Source organism: Oryctolagus cuniculus, chromosome 15, assembly GCF_051225735.1.
Source record: "Oryctolagus cuniculus isolate XC-2025 breed Fujian yellow rabbit chromosome 15, ASM5122573v1, whole genome shotgun sequence".
Classification (NCBI taxonomy): Eukaryota; Metazoa; Chordata; class Mammalia; order Lagomorpha; family Leporidae; genus Oryctolagus; species Oryctolagus cuniculus.
This window is the reverse complement of record NC_142881.1, coordinates 81,725,764-81,749,396: the sequence shown is the minus strand read 5'-3', so window position 1 is coordinate 81,749,396 and position 23,633 is coordinate 81,725,764. Positions and strand designations below refer to the sequence as shown.

The following is a 23,633-nucleotide window of genomic DNA, read 5'->3' as shown; positions in this document are numbered from 1 at the left end:
ATTTCACTTCTTAGGGAATCTCAGTTGCCTTCCTGGAGTCCATCCCCTTTCGGAGAGAGAGAGCCCCTCATTTCCCAGCCTTGCAGGAATCACCCTACACCAGCTTCAGCTGTGGGCTCCGAACACCTGGAGCCAATCAGTACTCCCTACCTCAGGTCCCTGTTCTGTGTTCATGGACTGTGTAGGGAGCTCAGGAATCCCAGAGAAAGCTGGGGCATGGACTCTCTTTGCTGTGCTTGAATAGTAGTAGAGAACATTGCTATTGTTAAATCCACTATTGCATCCATTGCTGGTACTACTATTACTGTGATTACAAAAAACAACAGTGACTCTTGTAGAATTATGCTATATATAAATAAATATATATGTACACATGTTCTTTATATATATTGCCTCACTTAGGAAAACAACCCTGTAGGGTAGAGGTCATTACTGTTCTCATTTTAAAGAAAAAAATTTGAACCAGAGAAGTTAAGTACTTGCCCAAGGTCACAGAGGTGAAGTGCTGTGGTTCGGATTTAAAACAAGGGACACATGTTCTGCTTTGTGAAACTTGTAACTGCTGAAGACCTAAGTGGAAGTCTGAAGGTAGTGGGAGGCCACCATGTGGCACTGAGGTGTGCACAGATGGAGAGGAACCAAAGGTGCTGTCTTGCATGTCCAGTATCAAGTTCTTCCTGCAGCCAGAAATACCTAATTCTGCTCTTGTAAGTTACATGAATCAGTGGATTTTTCTGTATGACTTCAACCCTTGTGAGACAGGTTTCTTTGCCTTCCAACTGAACGAAACCACATGCAGAAGCTGGTTCCAGGGAGCAGAGGTTGACAGTGCTGGACACTGATGTGGCATTGACTGAGCTTATGTGTGGAGAGGGGTAATGAGAGGAAAGCCTCCACTGCCAGCAGCAGGATTAACACTACTGGTTATGCTGCAGTGCGTTAACTGCTCAATTGCCCCCTGTTGGTTTTTGATATTCAGACCACTTATCTTTCAAGCTGTAGCATTAGGGGTCTTGGAGAAAATTAGGATGTTGAAGTTGGCCACTTGTTACAGCCTCCAGGAAGGCCTGCTCCAGTTATCTAATGATATGTACCAAGCCGCTCTGAAACGCAGCAGCTTAAAACACACATTTATTATGAGCATTCACAGTATGTGGGGTGCCTGGGCTCACTCAGTGGTCAGTGCCTGGAGTCCGTCATGTTGCAGTCCACTGATGGACTAAGAAGACTCAGCTGGGTTGGACGTGCAGCCTTGTGCTCTCACAGGGCAGGGAGTTGATGTGGGTGGTTTTCTGGGAGCTCAGTTAAGCTATTAACCTGAGTGCCTTCAGGTGGCATCTGTAATCATGGAAGCTGATTATTTTGGGTTAAGATTTATTTATTTTATAGACAGAGTGACAGAGAGAGAGAGAGAGAGAGAGAGAGAGAGAGAGAGAGAAAGAGAGAGATCATTCATTCATTCACTGGTTCATTCCCCAAATGTCTACAACAGGCTGGGGCTAGTCCATGCTAAAGCCAGGAGCCCAGAACTCCATCTGTGTCTCCCATATGGGTGGGATGGGCCTAAGCACTTGAGCTATATACCACTGCTTTTCCAGGTACAACGGAGTGAACTGGATTGGAAGTGGAGCAACTGGGACTCAAAACAGAAGTTTGACATGAGATTCTGGTGTTGTAGGCTGAACCCATGAGCCACAACCCTGGGCCCTAAGCTCTGTTTTAAGAGGGTGTGTCCTGGGCCCATATGGATGCCAGTTCAAGTCCCGGCTGCTCCACTTCCAATCCAGCTCTCTGCTATGGTCTGAGAAAGTAGTAGAAGATGGCCCAAGTGCCTGGGCCCCTGCACCCATGTGAGACACCTGGAAGATGCTCCTGGCTTCTGGCTCCTGGCTTTGGATTGGCACAGCTCTGGCGGTTGTGGCCAATTAGGGAGTGAACCAACAGATGGAAGACCTCTCTCTCTCTCTGCCTTTCCTTCTCTCTCTGGGTAACTCTTTCAAATAAATAAATCTTTAAAAAAAAAAAAAAGAGGGCATATCCCAAGCATTCAAAAGGCCTGGATTTTAAGCTAGCATTCTGTCACTTATGAGAGAGTCAGATGAACCCATTAGTTTTCAGAGGAAAGGGTCACAGAAGGGCAGGCATGCTGGGAGGTACAGCTTTCTGGGATCAGCACGGTGCGCCAGCCGCAGCGACCATTGGGTGATGAACCAACGTAAAAAGGAAGAACTTTCTCTCTGTCTCTCTCTCTCACTGTCCACTCTGCCTGTCCAAAAAAAAAAAAAAATGCCAGACAGAAAGAATTCAACTTTCCTTGGACTGCCACAGGCCCTGGGGAACACAGAGGGACTGACTACTGGATGCAGATCTTTATCCCTGTTCCTCCCTGGTAGCAGGAAGAGCAACACCTGCTGAGCCTTGCACCGACCACCCAAAGCAAGTCAAGGGGATTCTGAGAGGAAAACCTCTTGACATGGTGGGGGTGCACAGGTGAGAGTCCTGTTTATCAACCCAGATTGGCTTAGAGCAGCACCATTTATTCTCTCCCAGATACCAGTCTGCTGGAGTGAATGAACCTGCCTCTTACCTCAGGTGTGTATGTGACCTGGGGCACCTCAGGTGTATTCCACTGTGGCCCAGGGAGCAGCCACTGGAGGGAAAGTTTTCTTAGGGAAATAGCACACATGGGAGAGGGGGACCCCACCCAGGCCAGCACATCTCAAGCTGTTGTTTGCAGGGCGTCTGCTAACAATTCATTGGCCAAGAGCTGAGCACCTTCAGAGCACTGGGTATTCCCATTCCCAAGAAGGTTGGCCATGGATGTTTTGAATAACATTAGAAGCCTGAGCTGTATTGGGTTCAACTGCTACCTGTGGCATCCTATATGAGCACTGGTTCAAATTTGGCTGTTCTTCTGATCTAGCTCCCTGCTAATGTGCCTGGAAAAGCAGTGTTGAGTGGCCAAAGCACTGGGGCTCCTGCCACCCACATGGGAGACCCAGATGGAGTTCCAGGCTCCTGTGTCAGCCTGGCCCAGCCTCTGCTGTTGCAGCCATTTGGGGAGTGAACCAACAGATGGAAGATCTCTTTTTGTCCCCCCCTCCACCTCTAATTCTGCCTTTCAAATAAATAAATCTTAAAATAATCGAAATTCTGTGCCTGCAGAATCTTACCTGGGTGTGTCTGGCATAAAAGGGAGAAGTCTGGATCTGCCTGTAAAGTGTTAGCCATCCTTGTCATGGAGCAGTAGCATAACACATGGTTCGGATTTTCTATGTTATTTTCCACATTTCATACACTTATGATGTCATGTTTTCATAATCAGAACACACATGACAGAGAAAATGCCTTCTGAGAAGCCTTGTCCTTCTCAGCTGAGGGAAGCAAGAACAAGACAGCCTCGATGGAGCGGATGAGGGCTGGGACTTTGGTTTTTCATCCCAGTGGTTTGCAAAGGAAAAGTGAATGCTGCAAAACCCGCCTTGTTTTCTAAGCTTGTTCAATTCTGTGGTCAGGGCAGAGGCTAAAGAGCTGCTGTTTATAAGACGTTGACTTTTATTCAGGGCCTAGTGACAGGAAACTTTTGGAGGAATGAATGTCCATGCTCCATCCTGTTAAGAAGGCGATGAGTGCCTGGGTCAAGGATGCTCACTGTCTTCTCGGATTCCTCTGCTCTCCCTGTCCCCATCTGCAAAATGCCAAGGCTGAGTGCAGTGATCGGTGAGGTCCCTTGCAGATGTCACTTCCAGTAATTCCACTGTTCCTCTAGCAGCTCGGTTATCTCCAGATCTAACACGTTAAAAGACGCACCCCAAAGGAAGAGTTCTAATTCCCTCCCTGGCCTTGTGCTGACGTCTTTATGGTAGCTCACACAGAAGCACATGTGGGAGCTTCTTTTATTATTGTTTCCCAGTTGCACAAATATTAATAGGTATTGTGGAAATTTAAAAACACAAAGAGGATGGGCGTTTGATGTGGCACTTGAGACGCTCGCTGTTCCAGAGCCCTCGTCCCCTATACGAAGGCCTGGGTGGAGTGCCCATTCCGCTTCTGATTCTGTCTTCCCACTAGTGCACAGTAGGCATTAATGGGAGGAATTGGTGATGGCTGAAGTGCTTGGGTCCCTGCTACCCATGTGGGAGTCCTGAATTGAGTTCTAGGCTCCTAGCTTTAGCTTGACCCGGCCCCTGCTGTTGCATGCTTATGAGGACTGAACCAGTGATGAAAGTTCTCTCCGTCTGTCTCTCTACCTTTCAAATAAAAATGAAATATATAAAAAAATAAGGGCTTAGCCTCCATCTACCTTTAAAAAATAAAAATACAGAGAAAAAATTTACTTATAATTCCACCACCGTTAACTTTTTTTCTTTCTTTTTTTTTTTTTTTTTTTTTTTGACAGGCAGAGTTAGACAGTGAGAGACAGAGAACAGTCTGCCTTCCATTGGTTCACTTCCCAAATGGCCACCACAGCTGGCGTGCTGTGCTGATACGAAGCCAGGAGCCAGGTGCTTCCTCCTGGTCTCCCATGCGGGTGCAGGGCGCAAGCACTTGGGCCATCCTCCACTGCACTCCCGGGCCATAGCAGAGAGCTGGACTGGAAGAGGAACAACTGGGACAGAATCCGGCACCCCAACAGGGACAAGAACATGGAGAACTGGTGCTACAGGCGGAGGATTAGCCTAGTGAGCCACAGCGCCGGCCCACTGTTAGCTTTTATAATACGGTATGGGGGGGAAGCCATAGTAATCCATTATTCGTACTTTGGAAACGTATATTCATTAAATAAAAGTTAAAAAAATAAAATAAAATAAAATTGTTCCAACCAAGGAAAAAAAAAAAATACATTTCCAGTATTTTTCCATTGCATGTGTACCAGAACTATCTTGAACAACTATTTATTTATTTGAAAGGCAGAAAATGAGAGAGAAATAAATCCACTGGTTCACTCCTTAAGTGCTTGCAACTTCTGGGCATGGGCCAGGCTGAAGCCAGAAACCAGTAACCTATCCTGGTCTCCCGTATTAGCGGCAGGAATTTGAACAATCATCTGCTGCTTCCAAGGTGTGTTTGCAGGGGGATGGATCAGAAGTGGGTAGCCAGGACTCTAATAAGCACTCTAATAATCAGTTGCTGATCTCTCAAGTGGTGGCTGAACCTGCTGTGCCACAATGCCCTCCCCTGAACGGACCTCATTTTTATTTCTGCTTTATAAGTTGTGACATTTCCTGTACAATTATCTTCTAATCTATTATTTTTAATAATTACTAAACTAATATTTTAATAATTACTAAACTAATAACTACTAACATTTTAATAATTTAATAATAAAATTATTAAATGAGATTTAATAATTTAAAAAATTTTCTTCATGGATTGCAATACAGGTAATCCATTTTTGACCTTTATGTGTTTTCAGTGTGGGGAATGGATGAAGAGTTTGAACAGCCTGAGTTTGAAATACTGGATCTAGGATTCCTTACAGAGTGTGTGACTGGCCAGAGGTCCTGACACCTTTAAGACTCAAGTGGAAACACAGCATCTACTATCTATGGAAGGTTTCTTGTGAAGATGAAATAATACTGGTTATGACACAGGTCAGTGTCCCAATCATGCATCCCATGCTTGTTCCCCACCCTGTCTTCTGCCTTCATTAGCAGCTTCACTTTCCACAGAGGACCCTCCAACTCTCTCTGTGGAACCGGAAAAGGAAGGCTGCAAACACTTGGCAATTAGATCGTAGTATTTCTGATTTGAGTAAAAGATATGTACACATACATACACACACATATGTATAAGCCTGTATATATACTTATAAAAGGTATATATATGTTCATTCTTGTGAGGTGATTGCTCTTGTCCCCAAGCTGGGTACAATACAGCATGAGTTAACCAGGTGTTTGGGTATCCCCAGCACCAGACAACCCTGTGAAGTCAGCCAGGGGCCATATGCCCTTTGCATTTCTCTGTGGAGAGGACATGCAGTAGATGAGGGGACCCAGAGCACCCACGGATCCTTGTATTAGGGACTCTTGTGTCCCTAGCTGCTCAGCCTCCAAATGACCCATCCTTTATATTAACAATACCATGTAGGGCAGCCTAGAACACGTTTGATCCCTAGGCCCCTGTCCCTTAGAGGCTGGTGGTGACATGAAGGACAAGCTGTCCCCTGTAAAGGAGGGGGCTTTACAGAAACAGCCCTGTTCTCACGCGGAGCAGAGTTCCTTTAAGATAATTTCTTACAAGTATAATTACCCTTTTAAGTTTGGGCAGCTTTAAGGCTTTTAATAAATATACACTATTTTGCCCTCAGAATGATTTCAGAAAGTTACACTCTGTTTTCATGTGTTTTTACCAAAATTAGGAAAAAGTACATAGCTAAATTCCACTATTATGATTCTAAAATTAATATATACATGCTTACTGAAAGAGCACCCAATTTTTTAAAAAATCCAGTGCATTTTTCTACAAAATGAGCTCTGCATCATTATTTTTAATGCAAGCTAGCATTCCATGGTATCATAGTGTTTGATGTAGTCAGGTATTTATTAATTAGTTTAGATCTATTATTTTGTTATTTGCTAAATTTTACAGTGAGTCTTGAAAATATATCTTCATAAATTTTTTCAATTATACTTTCAGTATAAATTTTAGAAATGAACTTGCAGAGTTAAAGGATAGTCAAGGGGCTGGTGTTGTGATGCAGTGGGGTAAGCCACTACTGGCATCACACACTGGAATGTTGGATTGAGTCCTGGCTACTCTGCCTCATCCAGCTTCCTGCTAATGTGCCAAGGGAGGCATCAGAAGAAGGCGAAGATGGCCTGGGTGTTTGGGCCCCCCACCAGCCATGTGAGAGATCTGCATAGAGTTCCTGTCTCCTGATATAGCCTGGCACACACTTCGCTTCTGTGGCCATTTGAGGAGTGAACCAGTGGATACAAGATGTCTCTCTCTCTCTCTCTCTCTGCCTTTCAAATAATTTTTAAAAAAAATAATCTTTAAAGAATAAAAATAGGTCGGTACCGCAGCTCACTAGGCTAATCCTCTGCCTGTGGTGCTGATACCCCGTGTTCTAGTCCCAGTTGAGGCGCTGGATTCTGTCTCGGTTGCTCCTCTTCCAGTCCAGCTCTCTGCTGTGGCCCCGGGAGTGCAGTGGAGGATGGCCCAAGTCCTTGCGCCCTGCACCCACATGGGCTTCTGGCTTTGGATTGGTGCAGTGTGCCGGCCGTAGCAGCCATTTGGGGGGTGAACCAACGGAAGGAAGACATTTCTCTCTGTCTCTCTCTCTAACTGCCTGTCAAAACAAACAAAAATAATAAAAATAAAGGATAGGCAGTCTTAGAACTTTCTGTTTAAAATCTACTCATTATCAGATCACTCCTAAAAAGGTTATGCTAACTTTGCCTCTGGCTAGGAGTAACGGATTCTGAATGACATTGATGACATTGATTATTGTTATTTTTAGCTTTGCTTTTTTTTGGATCAAAAGGTACAATGTTTAACAACATTTAACTATTTATATTGCTATTTTTTCTAAATTGTATTTCTTAATTTGCTGATAACTTTGATGTGTTTTGTTTATAAGCCATTGACATTGGTCTCCTAGGGGATTTCCTATATTTTTTTCTTCTTTTTTAACTGAGATTCTGTTTGGTTTGCTGTGTATACTATTAATATTGCATTAATAATTATATATATAATATAAATATATATATATAATTTAATAGCACATATTAGTTATTGCTATGTATTAGATTATTTTTCATATGTATTTTAATTTCACGAGTTTTTCATGTGACTCTTACCTGTCCTTTACATGCCAAGCTCAGAATGTTCTTATCCCTAGATTACAGTTTTTCAAGTTATCTTAAAATTGTATTTCCATTATTTGAATCTTGAATTTCTCTGGAATCATTTAGATGGAAGCTAGAGATCAGAACCTAATTTTGGGGGGCATTTAATTGATTAATTTTATTGAAATAAAGGTGTGTCTGTTTACACTGAAAAAAAAAATGTTCTCATTGGCACTTTGCTGGGGACAGCACCTTTGAAATTAAGGCCGTGGTGCTGCTACTCAAACAGGCAGATCACAGTGCCAGCCTCCTTCTCAGCACAGGCCATGAGGATGGCAGATGGGGAGTCCTCTGTGCTTCACAGAAGCTCCCACTTGTGCTCTGGCTTCTCGATCCTCCTGGGAATGCCAACTCTACCCCTAGCTCTTCAAATCTGGAGGGACAGTTTCTTCATTCAACAGTTATTGAGGTTCTGACTGACTCTTTAGTGTTAAAAAGGAGTATCTCAGGTGCCCTGCCCTGAGATAGTTTACCACGGAGAAGGTATCATCTCCACCAGCTCACATCCCAGTGCAGGCAATAGGGATATGACTGACAGCACTGACTGACAGTCATCATCAGGGCCAAACTATAATAGCTGCACACAACTGTGGGGTGCATCAGTACAAACCCCCCAAAACAGGGAAGGAAGAAACTGTGTGATAAATGGAACATTCTTCCATTGGATGAATCTAGGTCTGCAGTGGAGACATGCTGAAAATGAGGGCGATCAGCAGGGCAGCATCGTGCAGAAGCACTCCGTAATTCCCTAGCTCCTTCGGTCCCTTCACTACAGTGAAGATATCATTCAGGAACACAAAAATACAGCGTCCAGATGAAAGGCACCATCAGAGCCTCTCTGTGGCCCCGCCCCCACCCCATTGTGTTGAATGGTTAATCAGAATCCAGTTTCATTTTGTCCAAATTTAGCCAGTTTTCCTGTCACCAATTATAATAAATAATACATTGTTTATACATATGAGATTTGCCTGTATCGTAGACTATGTTTCATTTTGTCTGCTTTAGAAATCTGAGCTCATGTTCTTTGCCCCATTTTCAGTGTGTGCACCCTGATTACTTGGGTTAAATCATTGAGGCTTTTAATGTGGCCTGAAATATGTGTTCTTTCATTACTCTTTGTGAACATTTCTTCTATTTTCATACAAATAAATGTGATTCCAGTACAAATCAATATCCCCATTTCAATGTTGTTGATGAATTTATAGATTAATGTAGGAGAAAATGACATTTTTGCAATTGTGTCTTTCCTTCAGGAACATGTGAGGTCCTAATATTACATTCGTTAGACATGTGTCATTTCTTTCAGGTAAGTCTTGTTAAATTTATATTAGGCCATGCTATTTGTTGCATAATATCAAAATAACTTTATTCTTAATAGCACCAGTTTGTGAGTATTGATATAAAAGCTTTTTCTTTTGTAAAGATTACTTTTGTAACCTAAAATGATCCTTAATTGTCGTCATACATTTTAACATGCTATTTTTAATTTTTATCTCTTTTTTAAATTAAAAAAATGTTAAGGTAAACACATTTCATGTATTTCATGGATACAGATTTAGGAACACAGTGGTACTTCCCACGCATGCTCCCACCCTTCTTCCTCCTTCTTTTCTTATTTCCTCTCTTAATTTTTATAATGATATATTTTTGATAAGTGAATAGTTCAACAAAAATACGAATTACACAAACGCTGTTCCTGAACAGTAGAGACAAGGGATGTAAACAATTATCGAATCTTAAAATGTCAGTTTCACTGCTACACATTACATTTTTGGTACACAAATGTACACAGATCTGGTAAAATACGATATTTGTCCTTTTGGGACTGGCTTATTTCACTAAGTATAATGGTTTCCAGTTGCATCCACTTTGTTACAAAAGGCAGGATATCATCCTTTTTATGGCTGAGTAGTATTTCCTAGTGTATATGTACAACAGTTTCTTTATCCAGTCATCAGTTGATAGACATCTCGATTAATTCCTAGTAAGCATTCATACTTGCAAATCATGATAATTTGGGTCATTTTAGCTTCTAATTATACATTTTTCCCCTTTGAGGCATAGCTAGAGGTTCTAGGACAAAAAAACATTCTGGTGATGTTAGGGTTCCTTTTTCCTTCTTGATTTATTAGCATGCTTCAAAATATGAACAATATTTTCTATGGATTCTGATTTTCTTCAATGACATTTACCTTTTACTTTCCCAGAATCTACTAAGAGATTCATGCATTTTTCTTCCTCTTATGTGATGAGTTAAATAATGTATATTTCTATTAAATTATTGTTGAATTTCCAGATAAAGTCTTTATTATTTTTTGACTCTGTTTTATATTATGCCACAGGATTCAATTTTATCAGACTTGGTTTATGATGTTACAATTTACAGCCATTTCAGCATTTTACTCCTCCTCTTCTTTCTCCTCCTCCTCATGCATGAATAAGCATGATCAGACATAAGCTGAATGCATAAAATACCTTAAAATGTACTTACATAATTTTTACCTTTAACATTATTCTTAAGGTATGTGTCATTACTTTACTTCAGGAAAATGATTTAGAACAGTTAAGTGTCCGAGTCATAAAATATTTCTTTGCAATAGAGCAAGAATTTTAATGTAGTTCCAATTAATTTCTAAGCCTCTGATTTTAATCATTTCATGTATCCTTTATTTTTAGTGGAAAGATCGGTACATAGATTATTTCTGAGAGTTCTCTTTGTCAAATTTTATTTTCAGGGGTTGGGCTCATCTAGTAAAACAAGTTGAAATGCTTTCAGTCTTTTGAAATGTTATTAAATATTTTAAATATTAAATTAAAAATTTCCCCTCTATCTGAAAATATGTTTATTGTTCCAGAAGAGTGTATTTTCATTTTTCCTGTATCAAACTTGCTTGATTTTACTGACTTTGTAAAAGAAAAAGTACTCTATATATCAGTTAGGATGTTTTTCTCAGTTTGATTTGGTTTAAGAATTATGTCTTAGCTTCTTGGATTAAATACCCATTTCATTAACTCTCTAAAATGATCATGAGACCAAACAAAGCTCGTGTTTTTATCCTTCTTCCAATGTCCTACTGAAAAGACCCTACTCTTGTAATAGGGATAAATGCACACAGTCAATAAAGCACAAAATATGTAAGAAATTCAGTGATCAAGGGAGCATGTGACAGTAGGGAAGGGTTGGTGAGTAGGAAGGAAAGCCCTCTAGGAGTTTAGGGGAAGGATTCTACCCTACCTCACACACATGAACATGGACTACAGAGCAAATCCATTAAACCATGACATAAATGTTCTCACGTGTGTCTCTTAGTACCACAAGATCTTTGACAATTCATTTGTCCAGCGAACAGTATAAACAATGAGAAAAGTGAACTCAAGAAAACAGAAATTGAAAAAAATACATTAGTAAATTTTAAAGATTAAAAATATTTGAGAACAACAACAAAAATCCCACTGATAAAACAATGATCACTAAACTAAATTAAAATTTCAGCAGAAGTAGTGGGTATTACATAACCAAACCAAACAAGAAACAACACACAAAGGATAGAACTACATATCTAGCCTAATGTTTTGTTACTCCTATGCCAAATATCCTCATTCCTCTCCCCACAGGCCCTCTGCAGATTACTTATGTAACTTGATAATACTTTGCCTGTCTGACGAATGCCTCTCTGTCACAGACAGGCACTTGATGTACTTTGGTCAGCAAAAAGTGAGTGAGTGGACTTAATGAGTATGATGCTGAACCGGGACTTTGGCCACCTGTTGGGCCCCACTCTCTTCTCTTCGCTTCTCTCTGAAGACAGCCATGGAAAACCATATGGGGCTGCTCATTCAGCCCAGGGCCTATCTACAAGTAACCTGGGGCAGCTGATGCCCACATAGCACAAGGGAAATAGAATCCTTTCTTATTAGAAGCACTGAAATGTCAGGATTGTTTGTTATCACAATGTTTGGTAGTCAGCTGGCTGATTCCACAAGCTTGAGTAATTATCCCAAATTCGGGGGGGAAGCATAAGAATGAGTGAATATGAATTTTAAAGATAAAACTTGAAAGACAGGTGGGATAAGAATCCAGAACACATGGGGAAGGAGTTCAAAAGCATTTTGTGATTAAATTGGAAGCACAAGAAGGGCATGAGTCGATCAGGGAATGATTACATTCTATAGAACAGTAAATATTTCTGTTGTGAAATGTGTCACTATTGTTCCCTTATTTTTTATTCAATGCAACTTTGCAGATTTCTTCTTTCAATTCCAGGACATTTTTCCTGATTACCTCTGATCCTCAAGTGTGTAGAACAATGAGTGATACCAAGTTAGTTCTTTTTGAAGCATCTAAAGGAAAATGACTATTTTTCATGATAATTCATCTTCTTTCTGTCTTATTGGTCCCTTGTTCCTGGCAGAAAACCAAAGGCCCCTGCTCTGTCCTGAATGTGCACACCCCCTACACACAAGTTCCCCTCATGGTTCCCATGTTGGAAGTTAATTGCCGATGTTGTAGTGTGAAGAGGTGGGCCCTTAGGGTGTGGTTAAGTCCTGACAGTGAGGCCCTCACAGATGATGGACTGCCGGGGTGGAGGGAGTGGGTGCTGCCTTTCCCTCCGCTGAGGGCACAGCAGTGAGGCATCATCCTGCAAGCCCGCGGCAGCCCTCACTGGACACACCAAACCTGTGCTGCCCTCACAGGTGCTCCCCACGCTCCAGCACTGGGAGGAGTGAATTTCTATCTTTTGTGAATCACCTACCCTCAGGCATTTTGTTAGACCATTGCAAGCAGACGAAGCTGTTTTATCCTTGGTTTTCTGAGTTGGAAGGGGTACGGGAAGATAGCTTCAGAGCCTTCACTTTCTCCAGAGAAACAAGCAGGTTCTCTCTCTCTTTTTTTTTTTTTTTTTGACAGGCAGAGTTAGACAGTGAGAGAGAGAGAGAGAGACAGAGAGAAAGGTCTTCCCTTTGCTGTTGGTTCACCCTTCAATGGCCGGCGCAACTGGCGCGCTGCGTCCAGTGCACCACTGCTGATCTGAAAGCCAGGAGCCAGCTGCTTCTGGTTTCCCATGGGATGCAGGGCCCAAACACTTGGGCCATCCTCCACTGCACTCTCGGGCCACAGCAGAGAGCTGGCCTGGAAGAGGGGCAACTGGGACAGAATCCAGTGCCCCGACTTGGACTAGAACCTGGTGTGTCAGTGCCGCAAGGCAGAGGATTAGCCTATTGAGCCACGTCACCGGATGAAACAGGCAGGCTCTTCTTCACTCCCTGCTGCCTAGGCTGGAAAAGGGAAAGCTCATCCAGTGAACTGTGGTTGAGAAATCAGTTCTTTTGCTTTCTGTAGATCTGTTGTAATACATATTTAAAAACTAGTTATTTAAAAGTAAAATCCAAGGCATACTGGAGTTCTTGTTTCTCTTATTTCAAAGTGTAGCATGGTCTGTGCTGTGGTGTAGCAGCACCTCCTGCAGTGCCAGCATCCCACATGGGTACCAGTTTGAGTCCTGGCTGCTCCACTTCCAATTGATTTCCCTGTTAACATGCCTGGGAAAGCAGCAAAAGATGCCCCAAGTGCTTGGACCCCTGCCACCCACGTGGGAGACCTGGATGAAGCTCCTGGGTCCTGGCTTCCAACTGCCCCAGCTCCGGCCTTTGCGGCCATTTGGGGAATGAACAAGTGGATGGAAGACCCCCCTCTCTCTGTCTCTCTGTCTAACTCTGCCCTTCAAGTAAATAAATAAATCTTAAAAAAAAGACAATGCATCATACACCATCATCTCTCAGTTGATAAGGAAAAAAAGAGCACTTGAGTTTTAAGATAAAAACACATTTTCTCCTAAGTAGCAAACATATGAGGGCACTTCAAAAACTTCATGCAGGGGCCCGCACTGTGGTGTATTGGGCTAAGCCTCTGCCTGCTGTGCCAGCATTCCATATGGGTGCCCATTCATGTCCCAGCTGTTCCTCTTCTGATACAGCTCTCTGCTGATAGCCTGGGAAAGCAGTGGAAGACAGCCTAAATGCTTGAGTGATCAGAAATCTGTGAGTGATCAGAGCCTATCACTCCAGGCCTCTGCCTCACAGGCAACAGTTGATGATTTGGGGAGAGAGAGCTGCAACAGTGAAATGACAGTGAAATTGCAGACAACACAGCAATGCCTGGTCAGCCATCCCCCAAATACCTGTAGGATGAACACAGATGACCTCGAGGTAATAACCCACATGAGGTCATCCCATCCGCACTCAGTGAGAATCCCCATGTTTGCGGCAGTCCTCAGGCACCCCAGGCTCTCAGGGCAGCCACTAGACCCCATCCCACCTGCATGTTTGCTGTTAATTTAGGAGCAGATGCAGAATTCAGACCCTGGATTCCAACACCTGTAGAAAGTCTTCTGCTAACCAAGGGCCGAGGATATGCTTGTGTCTTTCCAGAAAATGCGGGACAGCCCATTTGGGTCCCAGCCAGAAACATCAAGCCTGCAACTGACAGTCAACCAGAACCAGCTGAACAAGACTGAGAGCCCGCCTTGTTAGCGGACGCACCTCCCCAATCATCCTACCCTGAGGAACTGCCCATAGCCACATCCATTACTGCTTTGTACCCCACTAGCTCTGGTCAGCCACTCAAATGGCCCACAGCCTGCATGTGGTCATGCCATTCCTGATTACCACTGTTCCTCATTCCTACCCCTTCTGAGCAAGCACTCCTGTGGTCTCCCATTTTGAGCGCTGGTTAGTCAACGACGGGTAAGATCCCCTGGGGGACAACCTAAGACAGGCACAGCTGCGTATGGAGACCACATGGAAACGGGGTCAACAATGGCATGGCCAAGTATCATGCCTCCCGTTGCTCAAAAATAAACGAAAAGGGGGAAATGTAGTGCAATGAGAAGGTGAGAAGGTCATGCCAAGATGGCCGCTGGCAAGTGAGTGTCAGTTACTCAGGAATGGCTTTGAAATCCACCTGGCAAGGGAGCCTGCCTGGTAACAGGCTGTGATTGGATGGCTTTGGAAACCACATGGCAACAGAGCCTGCCTGGCAACAAGCTGTGATTGGATGGTTTCAGATACTGCCTGGCAACAGGTTGTGATTGGTTAGGGCATAAACCACCCCTTGACTGGATTGGCTGGCTTGGCTATTTAAGCTGCTGTACCAACTGAAATAAATGAGTCTGCGGGCTGCTCACCTCTGGCCTGCTTTCACCCAACTCCGGGGGTCTGTGTGGTGACTCCATATCTCTTGCCCCCACCACACTCCTCCTCTCAGAAGGAATCCATAGCAACACCTTCCTACTGTTTACATGTCTCAGTTGGACATCGCTGTGCTTGAAATCAGACTCCTCCTTGATAAGATGTTAAATAGAAGAATCTATGAGAAGAAAACTGGGAAGAAATTTGGGGAAATATCTAGCAAGCTAATGCTCTGGTTTTATTTTACTTTGTAAGATTTATTTTCTTTATTTGAAAGAGTGCAATGGAGATCGGGAGAGCCAGAGAAAGAGATCTTCCATCCACCGATTCACTCCCTAAATGGCTACAATGGCAGGGGCTATACCAGGCCAGAGCCAGGAACCCAGAAACAGAGCTTCATCTGGGTCTGACATCACAGCAGGTACCCAAACACTTGGGCCATCTTCTACTGCCTTCCCAGGGGCATTAGTCGGATGCTGGATTGGAAGTGGAGCAGCTGGGTCATGAACTGGCACTCTGATATGGGATGCCCATGTCGCAAGTGGTGGCTTATCCCATTATACCATAATGCCAGCCCTCAACTAATGCTCTGTTAAGGGCAAGGTTTTCCTTTCTGAAAATAAATTGAACTTTGATTTGATGTAGGATATATGATATTGAAATCTGAGGAATGGTCTCCAAAGATGATCAGGCCCTAATAGTTGGAACCTGTGAAGGCAGTCTTACATGGAAGAGGGAAATTCACACATGTGATTGAATTAAGGGTCTGGTGTTGGGCAGATTGTCCTGAATGTTCCTGGTGGGTCTTTGGAAGAGAAAGGTGGAAGGAAACTCTACAATAGATGAGGAGAAAACAATGCCATGCTAGAAGCAGAGATTGGAGTGGTGCATTTTGAAGGTGGAAGTTAGGGCCCAAACCAAGAAATATATGTGACCCTTAGGAGGAGCAGCAAAAGGCATTAGGGAGCGTGTAGCCTCACCAGCACCTTGACTTCAATCCAGTGAGACTCAGTTCAGACTTCTGGTCTCTAGAATTGTAAGATAATACATTGCTGCTGCATTAAGCTACCAAATATATGCTGATTTCTTACAGCAGCCTTAGGAAGCTAATACTGATAGTACCTGGAAAAATTGTTGTAGTTTCTGAATTGCCCTACATATTGGAAGACTCTGCTCTGAAAAAAAAAAATCCACAAAATTTTGTTCAATGTGCAACATTTGGTTTATTAGATTTTTATTTATTTATTTATTTTTTTGAGAGGCACATAGAAAAAGAGAAATCTTCCATCAGCTGGTTGACTCCCTAAATGTCCACAAGGTGCTGGGCAAGAGTTAAAGTCAGGAGCCAAGAACTCAATCCTGGTTCCCCATGGGTGGCAGGATACACAATTATTTAAGCCATCACTACTGCTTCCCAGGGTCTCTATTTATAGGAAGCTGGAGTCAGGCGCTGGGGCCTGGGAATCCACCACGGGTATGTAATTGGAACCCCAGGTATGCTTACCCCTAGCCAAACACCCACCCCCAGTGAGTTTCTGTAGACCTAAATGTGCCCTAGGCACTATTCATTTGTGGAAATTATTTGGAATGAAGACTAGGAATGAAACCTTTCAGTTTTTTAAGGATTGAACTGTGGCCGCCTCGAGGTTGTTGATGTTTTAACCTGGAGTGGCTGTGAATGCAACCTTCTTTGTGGTGGGGTCTGGTTAGATGATATAATTAAGATAATGCCAGAGTGGGCTCTAATCCAACTGGACTGGCATCTTTAGAAAAGGGGGATTTTTGGATATGGAGGCAGACACATACAGGGGAGGATGAGACAAAGACACAGGACGACACGGTCTGCAGATGGGGAGCACCTGAGGCTGCCCGAGCTAGGAGAGGGGCAAAGAACAAGTTCCCCTCACAGCTCTCCAGGAACCAGCCCTGCAGACACCTTGCTCTCCACCTCTGAGCCTCCAGAGCTGGGATAGTGCACATTACACCCCTGATGCTCCAGCCCGTGGTCTGTGGGACTTTGTTTGGGGAACCCTAGGAAATGAGTACACAGCTATCACCAAGGTTTTGGGCATTGCTGCTTTTTTTTTTTTTTTAAACAAAACTGTCCCATGTGCTACTGCATTCTCATGCCCTCTCATTCATTACTCCTGTAGGCTACAGTCAAGCCTTCCCACTAGGAGTTGTTTAAATCAGGTTTTGTTTTATTTTTTTGAGTTTACATTTAAATTTTAAATGAATGAATTTCTAGGTAGCTAATTCTATGTTTACATTGGCAAGCTGCCTTACTAACAAATCTGAATAACTCTCTGTCCCTTGCTATGCTTCTATCTTTTATTCTTTCTCAGCTACAATCATAAAGCCCACATTTCATGGAACATGGCATGGACAGGATTGCTAAATGGATTGGGATGGTCTTGAGTTTCCAGGACCCAAGGAGAGCAGAGTTCTGCAGATAATCTGGAGATCAGGAAAGACTGGGTAGGGAGTGGGAAAGTTCTTCACCCCTACCCCCAGTTCCCATTCATCTGTAAATGAGTCCAGAGTCCAGAACCAAAGTGTGCTTTTCCACTTTAAGTGGCTGAGGGCTCCTTGAGGGTTAATGCTCTTTCTGTGCTTAAGCATAACAATGCAAACCAAAGATTTCACTCCTTGGAGGTCTTGAATAGAGCTGCCTGCATAGTAGCTGAAGGGATGCAGGGTTCCTGATAGGGACTTCTCTCTGGGTTATGCATCTTGAGTCTGTTCACATGCCCTTTTCTCATCAGACACCTACCTTCTAGGGAACTGGGCAGGGCAAGAGAGTGGGTGTGAAAGCACAGTGCTCAGATCTGTTTCCTCCCTGTGCAGTGTTGAATGGAGTCGGGTCCCAGGACCACCAGTCAGGGCAAGGCTACCTGCAAGGGCTGGCTTTCCTTTAGTCCTAGGCTTGGAGAGTTTATTTCTGACATGGGAGCTGGTGAGATGATCATGGATGCAGTGGAGCTGAGCTAGCGTGTGAAGGAGAGGTGCGTCTTAATTTGGTTTCTCTGACTTGGAGAATTTGTAGATCAGAATATTGTAAAGTTATTGGCACCAGTTTTAGTCACACCTATTGCTGAGAAGTGACATTTGGGTAGAGTTTTGTAAGGTGTCCAGCACGTAACAAATCTTCCCAGACAGACGAATCAATTAATTCACAGGCTTTTATTGGGGTTCTGCTCCCAGGCGAGGTTCCCCAGCCCCAACAGAGCAACAGAGCTGGGGGCTGGGGAAGTCACGTGTCAGAGATTGGGAGAGCTCCTTTTATAGATTCAGGGCATGGGGGTTAAAGGTTGAGGCAGGTCTGATCCTCATTGGTGGACCTTTAGGCACCAGCAGTGACCTTGACAAGGACTTTCTTCCCAGCAAGTACAGGTAGGAACTTTCCATTCCTGGAAGTATAGGACTTCCTTCCATGCGGATCCCAAAGCTACCAAGTTTCAAGACTAATTTGATGGGAATTTAGAACAGAGAAATAGTCACATCATCTTGCTAATTCTACCACTGCTCAGAAGTCAGAAAATCATAATAGCTAACCATTCTCTAAGAGTTTACTGTGTGCAGATCCTATTCTATGCATTTTTTCCTGCAATAATTCATTTAATCCACAGAAGAACCTTTTATGGTGAGAAATAGAGTGGAAGGTTCGAGTAATCACTGAGCCAGCACATCAGAAGCAAACATGTTTTAACAACTTGGCAAATAGGAAAATGATGTTCACTTGGCTTTAAATGCTGGGAACTGGTTTAGAATATGTTTAGAATATGCTGAGAAAGAAGCCTGCAGGCTCCCTAGAAGTTGCTTCAGGACCTGAAACACTGTTACATGTTTCCCACACCTAGAACTCTGAGTGTGTGTGTGTGTGTGTGTGTGTGTGTGTGTGTGTTTGAATCTATTCATGATTAGTATTATAACAAGTTTGTTTTGCTGTTTATGTTTTTTATATTGAACCTCTTTGTGTCAGTAGGATGATTGGTTGATTGATTAGTTCATTATTTGTTGATTGAACACACCTGCTGTGTACCAGACCCTGGGTTAGGCACTGAGGACACACAGAGAACCATGTTCTTTGCACTAAAAATATTTATGATCTAGCTCAATTTTGACTGTGCCTGCTACAATACTGAGGCAAAAACCAACATTTAAATTACCCAGAAAAAAACTAAAAAGGAAAGGTGGGACTAAAGGGGAAACAGAATCTTTTAGGTGAAGGGACTCCCTAAACCCCAGAAATTAGGGGTAGGTTTTGCATCCCAGTGGGTTAAGCCACCACTGGGGATGCCCACATCCTATATCAGAGTGCCAGTGGAAGTCCAGGCTACTACACCTCTAATCTAGTTCCCTACTGATCCTTGGGAAGCAGTAGATTATAGCCCAAGTAACATGGGTCTCTGCCACCCAAGTGGGAGATCTGGATGGAATTCCTGGCTCCTGGCTTCAGCCTGGCTTAGCACTGGCTGTTGTAGCCATTTAAAGAGTGAACCAGCAGATGGAAGATCTCTCTCTCTCTCTCTCTCTCCACCCCCACCCTCTCTTTCTAGTATTCTGCCTTTCAAACAAACAAATACTACAAAACAAACCCAGAATTCAGGACAAGGGTCTAACCTTGGTCTGTGCCAGTCTCAACTGTTCTTTCTTCTATTTCCTTCTCCCTCTTCAGCAGAACAAAGAAGTGCCTATAGCCCCCAGTTAGCCTGGCTGGAGGAATCCCCTAAAATCATGCTGGGGGGAGCAGAGGCTGTGCCTGTCCGTTGGTCACAGACTTCATCCTCAGCTGTAACCATTTGTTTGCATGAATGCAGTGGGGAGATTTGTCTTTGTATTTTAATTTTTAAAAAGTATTTTTGTCTCCGTCCTCCACTGAAATAAAAAGGTCAACCAAGGATCATGAACAAATCATGCCTGGAGTGGTGGAGAGAAAGCAAAGGGAGAGGCAGTGCTTTGTCTGTGGATCAGCCTGTTTAGGACAGAGCTAAAAAACATTTTGTTTCAAGCCAAGTTTAGTGCATTTGTCAATAAAACCAGGCTTGGAAAGGGCAGAAATCAGCCCTGCTTGTCACAAAGTCCCCCATGGGTAAGAATCCATGCCTAGCAGAGGGGCTTGCAGATGGCAGTGGTCTTCATCCTAATAATAGTCCTGCTCTGGCCACCTGGAGCTGGGCCGCAGCAGACTCAGTGGTGAGGACTTAAATACAAGGTATGGCCCCAGGATGCTGCAGTACGTGAGTGAGGAGTGCGCAGGGACAGGAGGGAGTTGATGTAGGATTCGTTGGTGAGCAGGCTGCTTTCACAGGCAAGTGGGGAAGTCAGAGTTTCCCAGAAAGTGCGTGGAAACTTTCACATTAGTTTTCTTAGGGATGTGGGGAGCTCACAGCTGGGCAGTGCCAGGAATTTGTAGTTCAATAGTTCAGTTCTCAGAGTGGTTGGGAACATTGGTTATGGTGAGATCAGAATCTTTGCATACAGATATGCTAGCTGGAACCTTCAAACATAGAGCAAGTGAACTTCACGATGCAGCAGCCTCCCTTGCTTATGGAGAGCCTGGACTGTGTTTAGGCCCTGACAATGCTCTGCAGGGCTAAGCAAGGCCCTTGCAGCTCAAGGATGGAGGACAGGAGCAGCAAAAGCAGAATGTTCCCTTCAGCCATTAGGACCCAATGGGGCCTCCAGATTCTCTCAGGCTTCACCTTGTGCAGTGAAGTAAAAAGAAAAGACTGAAATGAACTGGGAAGAAGAAAGAGGACTCATTGGGTGTGAAGACAGTTGTGGAAGATGGAATTCTGTTTGGTCTAGCAGGTGAAGAAAGAGGTGCGATTGAGACCTGATGTGTCCAGGGCTCTGTGACTTGGGGCCTGCATGGTCTACTTGTGTAAAGATGTTGTTGAAACACTGCTTATACTGCAAGATACAACAGCACCCCTGATTGTCAAATAGCCACATCCTAGGTGGGAGGGTGTGTGCTCAATGGGGCACATGTGGGAAGCTCTTTCCCCATCCTCTCCCACACTTTTAATATTTTCCCAAATTGCTTGATGTCAACCATGCTGTAATTTATAATCTTCTTGAAATTAGCATGTTTCACTTTGTTTTCTTTGCTCACTGTTTTGAAGACAGCCTGGTTAAATCCTTCCCACTCAAGAAATCGCTAGTCAAAATATTTTAGGAAGGAAGCACAAACATTCATTGTTTGCCTTATTAAAAATTAACGCAGGCAGATGGAGAAAGACTATGTGTGTGCTTGTCTCAGTCCTACTTGTGGTCTGTCCCTGTTCTCATCTGGCACATGAGGTCTCAACTCAATATTCTAACCCTACAAGGTTGCAGGAATACAGGAATGAGACTGAGGTTAAAATATCTTAGGGTCACACCAGGGAAGGAAGTGGAGTCAGAGCTGGAGCTGGAGATGTTTGGGCCAGACCCATGTTGCCCCTGAAGCACTGTAATAGGGCAAGAAGAAGGTGTCTGTGTTTCTTGTGTATAACATAGTGAGAAAACTTGCCTGCTCTGAACTCCAAGCAGCACTTCCCAAAGAGAGCAGAAACTGTTTCTGCATTTCTGGATACTCTGCCCTCCAGATATTTTTGAGTCTCTTGCCTATGAACTCCCTTGGATTCTTTGAGTCAGCCAGGCATCCGTGTCTGTGAGCGCTCTTTGAGTCCTTCCCCTGTGCCAGATGCTCTCTTGGGTGAGAATAACTTGCTTCCTGCCTTCTTCGAGGCCGCAATTTTGTGGGGATGTGCTCCAAAAGAATCTTCGGCAGTAGGGGAAGTCCTCTGATGAGGCCAGTGCCCAGTGTTCTGGGGATCCATGGGAGGGGCACCTGGTGGCCTAAATTATTCAGACAGCTATGTTTGGGAGCACAGCTGTCATCCTTACCTCTAGCAGTTTTCCACTCCAGGGACAAACTGCCCTAGGAAGGGGGAAAGCCTGGTGGGAAACAAACCTTCTTTCTCTAGCTGGGATTGGGCAAGCTGCCTCAGGTGGCTCCTCATTTAGAATAGCACAGTCTCGAAAGTGGGTCACAGCTGAGAGCCGTCAAGTGAAGCGTTTTGTAGGGAGATCAATCATGAGAAGAAACAAGTGGTCCTTATGGTTTCACTGTAACCTACAACTTTTGATCAGAGGGGCGGTTCTCCATTTTATTTTTCATTATCTGAAGACAGCATTTAAAATAATGTTTATTTTTTTTTCAAAAGCAGAGTAATGGGGATAAAAATAAAAGGGGAAGGGTGGGGTAGTGGAAAGATTATCCATTCTCTGGTTCACTTCTCAAATACATGCAACCTCCAGGGCTGGGATGGGCCAAGCCAAAGCCAGGAACCAGGCACTCCATCCAGGTTTCCTACTTGGGTTGCAGGTGTTCAATTACTTAAGCTATCACCTGCCGCTTTCTAGGGTGTACATTAGCAGGAAGCTGGATCAGAGTGGGGCTTGATCTTAGGCCCTCTAATATGTGAAATGGGCATCGCAAGTAGCAGTTTAACCCTGGGTTAACCCACTGTGCCAGAATGCCAACCTCAAGGACAACATTGTTTTTAGGTGCAGTGTTATGTCAGGCATCTCAGCTCTGATTGGGTTGTAATGTGTTTCCACATTGCAGACAAAGAACCTGAGACAGCAATTTGTTGACTTACTCAAGGTCACACTGCTTACCAACGTCTCGACTGAGGGGTGGAAGAATGTGCAGGATCTCATGGGGCCAAGAGCAGGGTGAAACCTAAGACAAGCCAGAGCCCACTGAAATTGACTGCAGCTTAAACTGTATTGCCTACAAACACCAAGAAGGCACTGTGCTGCCATGGGTTGTAGTTGTTGAGCAGAGTATGATGCAGTTGTTATGAGCATAATAGCAGGATCCCTAGAGTGTGGGGAAAGGTGGCAAGAAGAGGTGGAGACTTGATCCCACAAAGTCTGCTTCTATCAGAGAGATGCAGACTCAGGCTTGCCCTTCTACTGGGTCAGCAGGATGGGGAGTGCAGTGAAACTCAACAGGACAAGGGGGCTTGGCCAAATATTCAGAGCAGGGAGTCAATACCAGGGCACAAACTTGGGGTGTCTGGTCCTTCTGTCTGCCACAGGCCCACTAGGAATGAATCTAGCTCACCTGTTCACAGTGAGGAGTCTCTAAACAGACAGCCATGCCTGCCCAGAAATTCATTTTAATCTTTTAGATGTGAAACACAACTTGAACTTTCCATTCTGACGTGGAAGCAGGCTGGGGCAGATTACAGGTGCCGGGCCCTGAACTGTTGTGAGGCAGAGCTCAGCATCCCCTTGCAGGCAATGACCTTGGCTGGCCACTGCTTGATGGTTGGGATCCCTTGTGGCACAGTCTCCCATGGCAGGGGCTCTCCCTCTCTCAGACCCTCTGCTTTACCAGAGCCATGGCCTCAGAGCCCCTCTGGGTTCCTCACGTTGAGCCAGGAAACACAGATTTGCAGCTGGCTGTTTTATACCCTGTCGAGCTCCCCAACAAGTCTGCTCTACATCTCTAATCAATAGGCTGAGCTGCAGCACCACTTCCCAGCTGTGGTGGACCATGGGCTGTGAAAGGCTCACTCCAGGACTTGGAGT

General features: G+C 44.1%; 1 long non-coding RNA gene across 17 annotated transcripts in view; it reads left to right on the top strand.

The window, feature by feature from the left end:
• The window catches only part of LOC149122110 (uncharacterized), a 125,343-nt gene that overhangs the window by 96,518 nt on the left and 5,192 nt on the right, over window positions 1-23,633 (top strand). For 10 of the 17 annotated variants that reach the window (XR_016221127.1, XR_016221121.1, XR_016221131.1 and 7 more), the window contains 2 exons: window positions 5,417-5,594; window positions 9,107-9,159. This is a non-coding gene — a long non-coding RNA (uncharacterized LOC149122110). Of the gene's footprint in view, window positions 1-406; window positions 708-2,550; window positions 2,593-2,923; window positions 3,175-5,416; window positions 5,595-6,773; window positions 7,032-9,106; window positions 9,160-23,633 lie in introns of those variants that run through there. The other 7 variants (XR_016221117.1, XR_016221118.1, XR_016221132.1 and 4 more) reach the window with 5 other exon arrangements.